At 45.4% G+C, this 14163-nt stretch overlaps 1 pseudogene; it reads left to right on the top strand.

The window, feature by feature from the left end:
• Positions 1-12858: 12858 nt before the first annotated feature.
• LOC105492543 (S-formylglutathione hydrolase pseudogene) lies at positions 12859-13903 on the top strand (annotated as a pseudogene).
• Positions 13904-14163: the final 260 nt, after the last annotated feature.

Here is a 14163-nt window from a genome sequence, read left to right as displayed (position 1 = left end):
GTAAGGGGAGCAAGATTTTTCTTCAGTCAAATTCATTAGAATGGCTACTGAGTAACAGGTCTCTAGGCAGGAAAGATGAAGAGTGAGCCAAAAGGAAGGCCACCGTTGCCCTCAGGGAGCATGCCATCTGGTGATACAGGCAGATGTGAGGAAATAATGGCACAAATGGCTGTGATAATGGTAAGAAAAGTTACTGAGATGTATGATAGTGTCTGATAATGATACAGACAGGAGGCAGGGAAATACTGGGTAGAAGACGTTGCTTCCCCAGCAAAAGCCCCAGCCTCAAGCCTGGAAACCCATGGCCCTAAATGGGAATAGGCATTCCTGTTTTTGTATCCAAAAGTTGATTTTGGCCTGCCACGCCCCCCATCCTGTACCCGTATAAATTCCAAACCCCAGGCTCTATGAACAGATGAACAGAAAAGCAGAAGAGTGGCAGAACAGCATGGCAGAGAAGGAGAAAAGAGAAGAAGCATCTGAACATCAAGAGGAGTTCAGCTGGGGATGCTTGGAGGGGAGATTCGCTGCTGGACAGCCATACTCCAGGGTAAGGTCATCTTCCCACTACTCCATCTATAACGCTCAAAGCCATCTCCATCACTCAATAAAACCCCCGCCTTCACCATCTTTCAAGTCTGTGTGTGACCCAATTTTCCTGGACATCAGACAAGAACCTGGGTACCAAGAGGGCACTGAGCTAGTTAACACTTAGGCCGTCTATGGATGGCAGAACTGAAAGAGCACTGTAGGATGCCTGCTGGGGCTTCGGGAGTCATAGGCACCCACTCCTAGATGCTATCATGGGGCTGGAATCCAAGATCACTCATCCCGGCTCCTGCACCACCAGTGTGCGTGCTCCTACTCCTGTAACGGGTTTGAGTGCACATCCTGCCAGTGGGGGTTCAGGAAACTCTCCAATTTCCATAGGGGGCAGCTTCCCTGAGAAATAAATATTTAGGCTGAGTTCTATAGGAAGTCCTTCCAGGCTTGAGGAAGAAAGGACAGGAGATGTTTAACCATTCGTTCAATACCTTAATACATAAGTACTACATTAGCCACTGGTAGGAGATGCAAATGTGATGAAGATGGTTTTTTCCAGTGAAGATTGGGGCGCGGCTATGTCGAGGGGTACGTGTGTACCAAATAGATGCCAAGACAGAGGCTAAATGGCAGTCAATGTCAAATGTGTGGTGAAGAGATGGGGTTCAGCAGAGACAAACATCTGTCCCAGTGGAAGGGCTGGAAAGGCCTCACTGAGAGCAGGCTTTGCATTGGACCTTGGGGATAGGCAGGAGGAGAAGGAGCCCAGTGCTTTAACCTGACCCTATGGGCTTGGACAGTGAGCATCTGAGCTGACCCCACCCTACTCAAAGGAAGAGAGCCTGTCCATGTTCTCTGGTCCCACATAAGCCCAGTTGTAAGGAACATAGCTGTGCTGTGGCTAAGCGGGTATAGGCCCAGGTAAACATCCTTGTGGCTCTGAGTTACAGCCAGGTGTATAACTCCACTTGTTATCATAGCCATGTGGCCATAACGTGGGAAGGCTTATCATTTGGCTCTAAGCCACTATAGTCTGTAAAAAGTATAATTGCCCTGCTGACACTGTATAGGCACACTCATGCCCAGAGAAAGGGTTAAGCTGCTGACCCTGAAGGGAGAGCTGGCCACACAGCTGTGCATGGGAGCAGCTGGCTCAAGCAGTGGAGACAGAGCAGTGTAAGAGAGCTGCGGAATAAAGCCATATTTCACCTACCTGCGCCCCGCTGAGTGTTCTTTCAGCTGTCTACCATTCATCCACCCAGTCCCTTCGGAACTCAGCATGGGCTGGAACCTGGACTTGAACCTGACACCAGCATTCTTGTGCAGTCTCGTGGTGGTGGTGAGAGGGGAGGTACGAGCAGGCAGCCCAAACGGCTGAAATTTAACGTTTCTTCTGTTGGGTGGTAGGACTTAGAACCAATTTAATTTAAAGAAAGATTGAAGTGCGTTTTGTTGTATCTTAGAGTTCAAGAGTAAAAGTCATACCTGTTGTGTTTGTTTTTTACCCTCAGGAAATTTAAGAGGGTGAGTGGATAAAAATGTGTCAATATTTACCACAGTACAATTAGTGCCATAGGTGAGACGTCTCACAGGGCATTCAGAAGAAAAAGCCACTTCCAGCTGGAAGAACCAGGAAAGTCTTACAGGATGAGCTGGCAGTTGGAATCACTCATTAAGAAAAGGTGGGGCCTCAGTGCAGTGGCTCACGCCTGTAATCCCAGCACTTGGGGAGGCCAAGATGGGTGACTTACCTGAGATCAGGAGTTCGAGACCAGCCTGGCCAACATGGCGAAACCCCGTCTCTACTAAAAATACAAAAATTAGCTAGACGTGGTGGTGGGTGCCTGTAATCCTAGCTACTCAGGAGGCTGAGGCAAGAGAATCGCTTGAACCTGGGAGGCTGAAGTTGCAATGAGTCAAGATCACGCCACTGCACTCCAAGGCCCAGTCTCAAAAAGAAGAAAAAGAACAGGTGGGATCTCATACAGGCAAGGGGAGGCTATGCCAGGTAGGGAAAAGAGTTTGAACAAAGTCTTATGAAACAGGGGCTTTGGTTGGATGTGGTAGTTTCTGCCTGTAATCCCAGCGATTTGGGAGGCTGAGGCAGGAGCGTAGCTTGAGTCCAGGAGTTTGAGACCAGCCTGGGAAACATAGGAAGACCCCATCTCTACAAAAAAATATGAAAAATTAGCCAGGCATGGTGGTGTCCACCTGTAATCCCAGCTACTTGGGAGCCTGTGGCAGGAAGATCCTTTGAGTACCGGATATGGAGGCTGCAGTGAGCTATGATCATCACTGCCCTCCAGCCTGCAATATAGTGTGACCCCATCTCTATTCAATAGATGAAAATTTTTAAAAAGAAAATGTGGACCTTGTTCTGGGACAAAGATAAATACTTCTAAGGCAGGCTAACAGAAAAACTGTACCCTTCAGCTCAGGGGCTGATCATCTCCCACAGGGACACATCTCCATTGAGAATCACTACATTTTTGTTGTATCTCTCTAATTCAAGAATATTTTATTAAGCTATACTTCCTATAATTTGAGTTGCAAAAATCCATACAAATATGTGAAATACAGTATAACATTGGGTATTTTATAAACTATAAATGGCTTTCTTAAGGGTGTGATTCAGGCTGGGCGCAGTGATTCACGCCTGCAATCCCAGCACTGTGGGAGGCTGAGGTGGGTGGATTGCCTGAGGTCAGGAGTTCGAGACCAGCCTGGCATAGTGAAACCTCGTCTCACTAAAAATACAAAAAATTAGCTGGCCATGGTGGTGGGTGCCTGTAATCCCAGCTACTTGGGATGCTGAGGCAGGAGAATTGCTTGAACCTGGGAGGCGGAGGTTGCAGTCAGCCGAGATTGCGCCATTGTACTCCAGCCTGAGCAACAAGAGCGAAACTCTGTCTACAAAAAAAAAAGTGTGATTCACCACTTCTCCTCCACATTTGAAAATCACTAGACTCGACTACGGCTTAAAATATATGTGTGGAGAGCCATGGGGGTTAGGTCTAGAAGGTTTGGTTCAGACTAAGTGGTAAATCCTGAGTGAACCAATCAGATCAGAGGGCTTTGGTCAGAGAAGGATGGATTTGGTCAAGGAAGACATTCTGGAAGATGGGCTATGAACAAGGCATTGAACAGCACAAAGAAAAACAGTGGAGGAATAGGTAGGGTTAGGGGGAACCAATGTCTCCTTAGTGCTTTGTTGAGTGAATAAGCAAGTAAGGAATGAATGCGTGAGTACAAGGTGATATGAAATCACTCGGGTGAAAGTTCCCTTTGATAGAATCAGTCACCAAGGGACAGGCTCTCCAAAGATGAACAAGCCACAAAAACGCATGGTTTATATTTGAAACTCTGATGGTTGATAGCGTATGAAGGAAAAAAAAGTTATTATTGCTGCTGTCACATGAGAAGAGAAGGTTTCCTTGGGGCTAACTGAAATTGAATGCAGTCACTAGACTGGGTATCCGAAGTCAGCGGGAGTGGCTGGCTGACTGAGGTGTCCCCTGGGAATTTTCTCTAGCCTCATGTGAAAATAAAAGCTCTCTTCCTTTCATGTGAAATAACCCCAGAAAATTTCCTGGGCCCTTAGCAGATTAGCTGTGAGCACAATTCAGGCAGAAAATAGAGGCGATGGGTCAGCTGTTCAACGTAGGGAGTGGAATTGGATTTAATTCAGCAGAAAATAATGTTCTGGGTGAAAAGCCCACGCAGTTGGACTCCCAAGACTGAAGGAGAGTTAGTAACCTTGGTGGCCTGGCTGTCCAACAAAGACAGGTTGGCTCCCTCTCTCCAAAGGCAGCCAGCTGCAGGAGAGAACAGAGGGGAGGAGAAGCAAGCTCATTAGTGTCTGGTGGGAGGTGATTGTTTTCTCTGAGGGGCAGAGCCTTGTGCCTTGAGGCACGCAGAAGCCAACTTGCAGGCTGGTGTTCATGATTTGGGGATAGTTATGGAACCCTTTGTAGGTGCCTTTACTCAAGAGTCTGCTGCCATTTTTTAAAGATAAGGCAAGGCACAGTAATTTTCCAGAAAATCAGAAACCTGGTCAGCTCCTCTTTCCCTACCTAGATTCTGAATGGTTTAGGGACTAAGACAAAGGAGAAGCAGATAGAAGCTAAATGTCACTTTAGTACCAATAGAAGTCAGTATGGAGGGCATGGCTGTAGGTCTGTGAGTGTGCCCAGAATTAGGCACAGTCATCCCTTCCCCCAGCCCCTGACAACTGACAATGCTTGAAAAGGCAGGTCCAACCTCCCCATGCTGGACAGGCCCTGCCCCAGGAGGAGCAGCAGAAGTCAACCTCTCGTAGGGCAGCTCATTCCCTAGAGAGCAGGAGAAGCTGAGATAAACAGGCCAATTGTTCTCACATTTATCAATCTGCCCCTGGACAGGAAAAGAGGCCAGAAATGTGATAGCCAGCGGAGTGGGGAAAACAATACTCTCCTCTAGTATCCAGCTGAACCAAGTGCTTTTCCTGATTCATTCAGGAACTACACTCAGAGGACCCAGTGGGTAGCAGCTCCCCCGACTCCTCCCATGCCCCACCCGGAGTTAACCTACTGTGAGCTTTGAAATCAACTGGCTTCTCTAGGACTTTAGGGCAAGAAAGGCAGCTGCTATTCTAGTTTACAGAAAAAGGCATCCAAGAGTGTTTTGGAGGTTGAGACTATTCAATTCAGTGACCTGCTCTGAGATCTATTGGACGAATTTTGGATTCTGGATACTAGGAAACTGGCAATAAACTGGTATTCAGGATTGGCTTCATAATTTGCAGGGCCCAGGGTAAAAGGAAAATGAAGGTCCCAGGTTCAAAAATTGTTAAGAACATTGAACAAAGGTCAGGACCCTATAAATATGGGGTCCTATGTCACTGCACAGCTTGTGTGCCGTGAAGCCAGCCCACTCTGTGCTTAAGGATATTGCTTACGGTCTTTGTATTTTTTCTTCTGTACTTATTCTCCAGTTGGGAGCGTCTCTCTCTCTCTCTCTCCCCCTCCCCACCCCCGCCCGCCCCCGCCCCCAATTCACCCTTGTGCTAGTAGTATGTGAGTATAGAGTGTACTCTAGAGGAGCAGTAAAGAGTTCTAGTTGCTGTACATTCTTGCCAACGTTGGTTTTGTTATTTTTTTAAATTAAAAAACAAATTTAGCCATTCTGGCTGGTGAATCTTATAAACATTGATTTAGAAAAATAAGTCTACTTCAGAAAAGATTGAAAAGTTCTTAGACATAAAACCATGCCTCCTATCAGCTTCTCTCTCTACAGTGGCCTTACTCAATTGCACTGTATTTCTCCATGTCATGGCAAATAGAGCCATGGCAAATTCCATTGGGAAAGAAGAACCTTCAGACTAGAAGAGTCAGGGAAGACTTTATGGAAGTGAAGGAATTTGAGTTAAATTTTGAAGAACTTGGAAAAGGTGGGGAGGAGGGGAAGGGAATTCCTGGGAGGATTAGGTAGCAGCATCAAGTCAAGCTATTCTGGCTGTAGAGAGGATTCTAGGGGGAGATGGATGGTGGGGCTGAAGGTAGCAGGTGATTCCTTGTGGCTGAGAAGCTTGGCTGCCACCACTGGTTTGCACATATCTTTTCTAGGGGGATAGGAAAATTAATCTGGCCAAGTTCTATTCAAAGGAACAGAAGAGGGAAAGGCTGGAAGCTGGAGACAGAATGGGGGGATGATGGAGGGCCTACATTAGTGTTAAGAGCAGCATCAGAAGACCAAGAAACTTACACTTGTTTGGAAGGATGATCTGACAGTCCTTGGCCACACTCCTTGTTCTCAGGCTATCACCGTGGGCTATGGTGGGATGCCTGGTTGGACTGCTCATGGTGACACATGTGCCATGTCACTGTTTGGCCCTTCCCTCTCCACAAAACACCAATATAAAGATACACACAGTAGGTGCCACTCGTGAAATCATTGTCTAAGTCAGCGGTCCCCAACCATTTTGGCACCAGGGACTGGCTTTGTGGGAGACAATTTTTCCACAGATGGCAGATGAGGGGCGGGGATAGTTTCAGGATAAAACTGTTCCACTTCAGATGATCAGGCATTAGATTCTTATAAGGAGCATGCAGCCTAGATCCCTCTCACATGCAGTTCGTGATAGGGTTTGAGCTTCTATATGAATCTAATGCTGTCGCTGGTCTGACAGGAGGTGGAGCTTAGGTGGTGATGCTTGCTCCTCTGCTGCTCACCTCCTGCTGTGCAGCCCCGTTTCTAACACCAATGGACCAGCACCGGTCCACAGCCTGGGGTTGGGGACCCATGGTCTAAGTCACTAGCAGAGTGTGGCAGTGTCTATTAGGCCTGAATGTAAAAGAATGTTACAGGATTAAAGTGCTTTAGTGCCCTTCAGCTGATTTCATGTCTGTTCAAGATGGAAAGTTTGTTTCTTTTCCTTTCTCTCTCCCCTTCCCTTCCCTTCCTTTCCCTTCCCTTCCCTCCCCTCCCCTCCCCTCCCCTCCCCTCCCCTCCCCTCCCCTCCCCTCCCCTCCCTTTCCCTCCCCTCCCCTCCCCTCCCCTCCCCTCCCCTCCCCTGCCCTGGCCTTCCCTGCCCTATCCCTCTTTCTTTTCCCTCTTTCTTTTCCAGTAAGGACATAGAGCTTATTTTGATATTCTAGAGCCCCACAGTATATTGACTGTATGGCATGTTTGCAGCTACTGCCTGATACAGGATATTTTATACAGTTCTTTCTTCATGGTTGCAAGTGATCTCTTCCTTCTTCCTTTCTTGAAAAATGGCAAGTTACCATATCAATTTGTTTCTCATTTTAACACGTGTATATTATCCTGTGTGTATATGAAGTTGACTGTCTTGCTAGTGAGACGCATGTGGTTCTTTTAAATATTTATTTTAAAATTTCCATTCTGCCTTAACCCCAAATGCCCATTTTAGGATGTAGGAGACATGTACCTAAATCTCTCTTGTGTCCAGAAGATATGAAAACATGCGTAGAACCAACTTAACAATGGTTTGTGCTGAAGGGAGGTGGCAATGGCAGAGGACTGAGCAGGGGTGTCCCACCTTTGCTGTGAGAAGCCAGACAGTGGTGGCTAATGTGTGTGGTTGGGTGTGCATGTGAGCATCTTTAAGAAAGTCTGTGTAGGCTGAGTGGGGGAGCAGTGCGCTGAAGGCAGGCTCCACCTGGTCAGTGAACAGGACGGGGAGTCCATTTCTAGACTGAGATTTCATGCCCTTTCCTCCAGAAATATTTGGGAGTCACCAGCACTCACAGGCCTTGGTTCCCAACTGTCTAGTGTGAGGTTGTGGCCAGTCATCCCATTTTCCTCTCTGCCATATCATGAGCATCACACATATGTGAGACGTCTGTGCAATATGAAGAATTTTTGTTGTTAACCAAACACTCCAGAAACCCTTCAGACATTTCCCATGAGACATTTAAACTCAGAGCATTTGGCTTTGAATAATTAGACAGGAAAAGGGTATTTATTACCAGTTCTCATTTAGGCCAAGTTTGCTTATCCTGTTTGTCTAAAATAAGAGCCAACAATCTGGAATGGTTTTGATTGGATCTAAATATTTCTCCACATTTGAATGAGCTCCAACGGCCTGTTCCAGCACTGGGGCCAGAACACCTGCGTGTTCCGGAGGAGACCAAGCTTGTCTATGTGTGCAATGGCTTTGTCCTGGCTAGAGATGGCCAGTGGGTCCTTGGTCCCCACCCCACTGACTATAGCCATTCAGCTGCCTCCTGCTGCTCTGAGCACTTGGTGGGGGCCGAGCCCAGAAATTAAATCGCTATGGGAATCCAGCTTCTGCCTCTAGCAACTCAGGCTGCTCTGTCTATCTGAACTCTGGGAAGCTGGCTTTTTCTCAAGCATGGTTAACACTTTGAGAGAAAAAGAATAATCGTAGCTAATATTTACTGAGAACACGTTAGGCTCCCAGGCACTGTTCTAAGCACAGTCCTTATGTAACTCGCTTAATTCTCAAAACCCTTGAGGTAGGTACTGTTACTATTCCCATTTTACAGATAAGGAAGTGGAGGTGTGGAGAGGCTAAAAAACTTAAGTTCATTCTACCAGTAAGTGATAACAGGGGTGATATTGATATAACACTAGTGACATAACAACCAGGATGATCCAGGCACCAGCCAACAGAGGTAATGCTGTGACCAGTCAGAGCAGATGCTGCCTGTGAACACAGCTGGCTTGGCTCTGCAGGTACTGCTGGCTGAGCCCACCTGAGGTGGGGATCCGAGCCCAGGCAGTTGGGCTGCAGAGTCCACATTCTTACCACATCTCAACCTTGTCTCTGATTTCCTGTGGGCCTAGCCCACAGTAGGTGCTCAAGAAATAGTATGCTAAACTAAGTCCTATGTTGTCTAACTCCTCTGTTGTAGGGCGTTCCTGAATTTTCTGTCTCCTGCCCAGAGCCTAGTTGTGCTCTCCTGGCACCACTCATGAGTGGCTTTCTAGTCTCTGCTCCAGGGGGGACCCCTTATCTCCCTCTCTTTTCAGTATCTAATGAACACTCACCTTCTTCCACCCTCTCTCCTAAACAGCCTGTTACTCTGTGTGTCAGCACACTCAACCCCTCTTCCTTGCTCCTCGAACAGCATGTGATGGGGTTCCTGAAGTCATGGCACATCTGTGGTTCTCAGGAGGTGGCCCAGGCTGGTCCCAGAGAAGTGGGCAGGAGGGGTAAGCCTACACCAAGGTTGAATGACTAGCCCCAGTAGGTTCTTCAAGGTCCCATTCTTCTTTGGGGGAGAGAAATAGCATTTCTAGAGTAGAATTCCTCCATAGATTAAATACCAATACTGAGTCTCTGATTCAGTAGGTCTGGAGTGGAGCTTGAGAATCTGCATTTCAAACCACTCAACACCACATGCAAGTTGCCAAGACTTGGTGCTTGTACTCTCTGAAGCCATGGCCTGAGTGCTACATTGGCCCCTTTCAGACACGACTGGAGCAACTGGGATGCAGGGCACCAGACCCTAGGCTGCACACAGCACAGGGACCCTGGGCCCGGCCCATGAAACCACTTTTTCCTCCTAGACCTCCAGGCTTGTGATGGGAGGGGCTGCTGTGAAGACCTCTGACATGCCCTGGAGACATTTTCCCCAACATACGGCTCCTTGTTACTATGCAAATTTCTGCAGCCAACTTGAATTTCTCCTCAGAAAACGGATTTTTCTTTTCTATTGCATAGCCAGGCTGCAAATTTCCAAACTTTTATGCTCTGTATCCCTTTTAAAACTGAATGCCTTTAACAGCACCAAAGTCACTTCTTGAAAGCTTTGCTGCTTAGAAATTTCTTCTGCCAGATACCTAAATCATTTCTCTCAAGTTCAAAGTGCCACAAACCTCTAGGACAGGGGCAAAATGCTGCCAGTCTCTTTGCTAAAACATGACAAGAGTCACCTTTGCTCCAGTTCCCAACAAGTTCCTCATCTCCATCTGAGACCACCTCAGCCTGCATTTCATTGTCCATATCATCAGCATCTTGATCAAAGCCATTCAACAAGTCCCTAGGGAGTTCCAACCTTTCCCACATTTTCCTGTCTTCTGAGCCCTCCAAACTGTTCCAACCTCTGCCTGTTACCCAGTTCCAAAGTCGCTTCCACATTTTCAGTTATCTTCTCAGCAGCGCCCTACTCTACTGGTACCAATTTACTGTAGTAGTCTGTTCTCATGCTGCTGATAAAGACATACAAAGACTGAGCAATTTACAAAAGAAAGAGGCTTATTGGACTCCCAGTTCCACATGACTGGGGAGGCCTCACAATCATGGTGGAAGGTGAAAGGCCCATCTCATGGTGGCAAACAAGAGAAAAGAGCTTGTGCAGGGAAACTCCCAGTTTTAAAACCATCAGATCTCATGAGACTCATTCACTATCATGAGAACAGTGCAGGAAAGACCCACCCCCATAATTCAATCATTTCCCACCAGGTTCCTCCCAGGACACATGGGAATTGTTGAGTTACAATTCAAGGCAAGCTTTGGGTGGGGACACAGCCAAACCATATCAATTAGGAAGGCAGTGCAGCACAATAGATAACATAGTCTGACTCTGGAGTCCTCAGACCTGAGTACAGGTTCCAGCACTGCCATTTATTAATGTGTAGCATTGAACAGGAGCTACTTAACCTAGGTTATTCTCAGTTTTCTCATCTGCAAAATGGGCACAACAGTATCATCCTGATATGTTGTGGTATTAAATAAGATGAACACATATAAAGCTCCTGCTGCAGTGCCTGGTACTAAATAGGTGATCAGGTATTGGTATGTATGAGTGAAAGAAACCATGTGCCGGACACGTGGGTTGGAGGATGAGATGGGCACAGAATGAGGAGTCCTGGGGCCCTTATCTTTCAGGGTTTTGACCAATGTTATCTTTTAGCTTGCAGTATCGAAGTGGGATAAAGCAAGAGACTCTTGAGGGTAGAAGATGGAGTTGGAGAGAGTGGAATGAGATCAGAAGGCAGATATAGGGACGCTTCACTGCCTGTTTGGTCTTTGTTTCCATTTCTGGTTTTTATTAATGTGTGAATTCACAGTCTGTCATCTTTCACACATACCCCTTTTGTCTGCATCCATCAGCTGATGTTAGTCTTGCTAAGGGTAGAGGCAATCACAGTAAAACTTGAAAAGGCCTGTGCTGAAAACCATGACATCATGGATCTGTGTTTAATAGATGTTTGGGAATGGGGATGAGATTGTTGTTTATTATGTGTGCATGATACATCCGAGCTATTAAAAAACACTCCTTGTTCAGTCCTCCTCTAAGCTGTACTTGGCTTTTGTATTGGCTAAGCTCCCTTTTGTGTTATGGAAAGACACACTGCACGATGTGGTAGACATTACAAGTTCCCACAGTATGAGTATCATATCCAGTTCTTTTCCCATTCCATGCCTGTGTAAGACAGGACCCCTTTGCACGTGGACAGGTCCATGTGCCCGGTTCTGGTCATCTGTGAGCAGAGGCCGTACAAAGCCCACACCCCTCTCTGTGTCTTTCCTTGGGCATGTGATCATGGAGGCGGCTTTGGTATAGGGACAGAGCTGCAAGATTAAAGCAACTGGGAGCCCTGAGCCACAACATGGGGGAAAGATGCCTTGAGGAAGCACGTGGCTTGCTCAAAAATCCTCTGTTGCATTAAGCCACTGAATTTGGGGTTGTTACTGTAAGATAACCTGGCTTGTTCTAATATACAAATCAATGAGAAGACACAACAAGTCTTTTTACACTTTTCCCATCATCAGTAGGTTCTATATGGCATTAAAAACCCATGCTTTTAGTATAGTGGTGGAGACTAAACAGTTTATAATTTTCTTGAAAATTATATTTCTGGCCTAGAATTCCCTTCCCTCCCCTATTATTGGTTATGTTGGAGCCAAACTCTTATTCGGAGTTCCCAAATAAGATACAACTTTCCAAATTTAATTATTTAAATTAGTATACTTTTTATAATAGATTTCTATTAATCCAAGTTTATTTACACTATAGTTTAAATAATTAAACCCATAATTCTTAGTAATATGTAATAAGTTAGGATTTCAGGAACATATCTCTATGAAATCTAATTATATCCATTGTGGAGTAATCATAGTAGTCAAGACTCTTGTAGCTGCAGAAACCCAATGACAGAAACCTAATCTAACTCAAACTAAAGTTAAAAAAAAAGTTAAATTTTTAAAGTTTGAATTTATTGTTTATCACAATCAAACTCTAGGGCTGATGTTCATCTAAGGCAAGAGGAGAGTCAAGGTAAGGGCTTGTTGGGGTCCTTGCTGCTTCATCTCTTGCCTCTGGTTCTCTCTACAGTGGAAGAGTTTCTCATCTTTTCAGCTCAGCATTTTTACCTGGTGGAGGAATATGGCTGCCGTCCACTCCATAAGCCTTTAGTTCCTACGCTTGCGTCTTCACAGTCAGAGAAGAAAAGAGCTTTCTTCTCCCAAATCTAGTCTAAAAACTCCTGGGAAGAAGATTTTCCTGACTTCTCCCCCATTAGATCAATCCCTTTGCTAGCATTGACCAGAGTATTTTAGGAACACACCTTTTGTTACCAGGGGAGGGGAAGAAAGGAGGCAGTACAGACTGAAAATCTGGGGATGGGCACTGTGGCTCACGCCTGTAATCCCAGTGATTTGGTAGACCAAGGCAGGAGGATCATTTGAGCACAGGAGTTTGAGACCAGCCTGGTCGATATGGCAAAACCCTGTTGCTAAAAAACAAAAATCAAACAAAACAAAACACCTAAAAATTAGATATTTTCACTTTTACTTTGGGCCATTTCTTCTGGTCACTCTGCCACAGGAGAATCATCTACCATTTGGTACAAGCAAAAAGCAATCAGCAATTGGACAGGAGAAGAATGGCACTGACACAGATTTCCAGCAACAAGTGCTTTGGGGGATTGCAGAAAGTTTTTGAACATGATAGTGTTGAACTGAACTGCAAAATGAAATTTGCTGTCTATTTACCACCAAAGGCAGAAACGGAAAAGTGCCCTGCACTGTATTGGCTCTCAGGTTTAACTTGCACAGAACAAAATTTTATATCAAAATCTGGTTATCATCAAGCTGCTTCAGAACATGGTCTTGCTGTCATTGCTCCAGATACCAGCCCTCGTGGCTACAATAGTAAAGGAGAAGATGAGAGCTGGGACTTTGGCACTGGTGCTGGATTTTATGTTGATACCACTGAAGATCCTTGGAAAACCAACTACAGAATGTACTCTTATGTCATGGAGGAACTTCCCCAACTCATAAATGCCAGTTTTCCAGTGGATCCCCAAAGGATGTCTATTTGTGGCCACTCCATGGGAGACCATGGAGCTCTGATCTGTGCTTTGAAAAATCCTGGAAAATACAAATCTGTGTCAGCATTTGCTCCAATTTGCAACCCTGTACTCTGTCCCTGGGGCAAAAAAGTCTTTAGTGGATATTTGGGAACAGATCAAAGTAAATGGAAGGCTTATGAGCTACCCGTCTTCTGAAATCCTATCTAGGATCTCAGCTGGACATACTAATTGATCAAGGAAAAGATGACCAGTTTCTTTTAGATGGACAGTTACTCCCTGATAACTTCATAGCTGCCTGTACAGAAAAGAAAATCCCTATTGTTTTTCGATTACAAGAGGGTTATGATCATAGCTACTACTTCATTGCAACATTTATTACTGACCACATCAGACATCATGCTAAATACCTGGATGCATGAAAAACTCCAAATAAGAAAATCTCTTCAGGATTATAAAAGTAAAATGCAACTGTATTGCTGAGCAAAAAAAAAAAAAAAAAAAAATTCAAAATCATTGGATTTTGTAATGCTAAAAGGGCTTTATTCTATAGTTGAATCACCTCTGAATAAAGATATAAAACCTAAAAGAAAATTAGATATTTTCAAAAATGTTATTGGTCACAGAGTGGGGCCAGTATCGCTATTTTGATTTTAGTGTGAACTTAATAACTTTGCCTTCACTGATGGTTACGATCTCCTCTGAGGTTCTCCTCATCCAAGTGCTGTCTGACAAGGTATGAATAGGAAGAGTTTAATTGGGGTTGGCACATGATTCCCAGGGTTACACAGAACCATGGTATTAGTGCCATGGTTATTGAGTTCATGTTGCACACAT

This window comes from Macaca nemestrina, chromosome 11 (assembly GCF_043159975.1).
Source record: "Macaca nemestrina isolate mMacNem1 chromosome 11, mMacNem.hap1, whole genome shotgun sequence".
In the NCBI taxonomy this organism is placed as follows: domain Eukaryota; kingdom Metazoa; phylum Chordata; class Mammalia; order Primates; family Cercopithecidae; genus Macaca; species Macaca nemestrina.
Note: the sequence above shows the minus strand (reverse complement) of the source record. Positions and strands in the feature narration are given on the sequence as shown.